Source organism: Trichechus manatus, unplaced genomic scaffold (genome assembly GCF_000243295.1).
Source record: "Trichechus manatus latirostris isolate Lorelei unplaced genomic scaffold, TriManLat1.0 scaffold00289, whole genome shotgun sequence".
NCBI classification, from domain to species: domain Eukaryota; kingdom Metazoa; phylum Chordata; class Mammalia; order Sirenia; family Trichechidae; genus Trichechus; species Trichechus manatus.
In genome coordinates, this window is record NW_004444225.1 from 1,138,241 (window position 1) to 1,139,508 (window position 1,268).

Consider the following 1,268-nt stretch of genomic DNA (forward strand, 5'->3'; position numbering starts at 1 on the left):
TTTTTCACCAAAGACAGAATGGCCTTGGGGAATTAGAGTATGGAAGAAAAAGTCCCATGAAACTGCATTCCCATTCAGGCCCCACCTGACTTCCTGGATATGGCTTTGGCCAAGGTCATCTACCCTTTTTCTGTGCCTCAGTTTCCTTAAATGTTGAAATAGATGATTTGCCTCTTTGAGCTCCTGGAGAGATTAATGAGGTAATACTTCTGAGGCACCCAGAGCTGGTGGAAGCTGCTAGAAGAATACCAAGTAGTACTATTATTATTGAACTGTGTATCCTGTTGGAACGAGTCATCTCGCTGCAAAGATGCAAAAGCAATTCCAAGTGTGGGTGAGGACCAGAGGCAAGTACTCTTAGGTGGTGTTAAGAGAGATCTCAATTGCACTGCAAGTTGCCCTTCTCTTGTTCAAAGAACCAACCGGGTAGGGAGTGGGTGAGGGGGTGCAAGGTGGGGAGTTTAAGGATAGCAAGGTGGTAACGCAAAAAGAAATTTTGAAATTCTAGATCCAAAAGTTGAACCCGGGCTTTGTCACTTACTAAAATGACCTTGACCAAGTTATTCTGCCTCTTTAAACTTCATTTTTCCCATATGTACAATGGGGATTAGAATAGTATTTTAGGGTTGTCTTGAAGATTTTAAAAGGTACACGGTTGTAAGGACTCCGTAAAACAAGCTATTAGGGTAATTTATGGGAAATAGGGAAAAGTAGAAATCCATGTCGGTAATAAGTGAATCTTTAAAGGATGTAAGAGAAAAAGGCAGGTTTTTATTTTGTAAAACACTGTATGATTTAAAGGGCCTACGAGGAGGAAAACTTATTTTGTCAGGGGTGAATCCACTCATATTTCATGGGTCCACGGCAACTACTCAAACCTTTCATACCTGGCACACAAAACAAACAGGAAAGCTTTCGGTGTGCTTTAATAAAAACGGCTTTCTATTTTAAAGCTACATATATATTTTGAAAAATCTCTTGGACGTCGAACAGCTCTTACACAACAAAGCTCAGATAATGTGTTTTTGTTGTTTTAAAGAGAAAGACATCAGGGGCGCGGGGATTACGCTTCCTTGGAATCACGCTCTCGGCTGGGAAGCCTTCGGTCAAATCCCTGGGGGCAGCAGGCGTTTTCTTTTCTTTTTTTTTATCGATCCCGGAACCTTCGCTCGGGCGAGCGGGCGGGAGCGCGGGAGGGGCTCGAGGGAGGGGTCTGGCTGCAGGGCGCGGCCCCGGCTCGCCCATCCCCCTAGCGCGCGGCGGGGCGG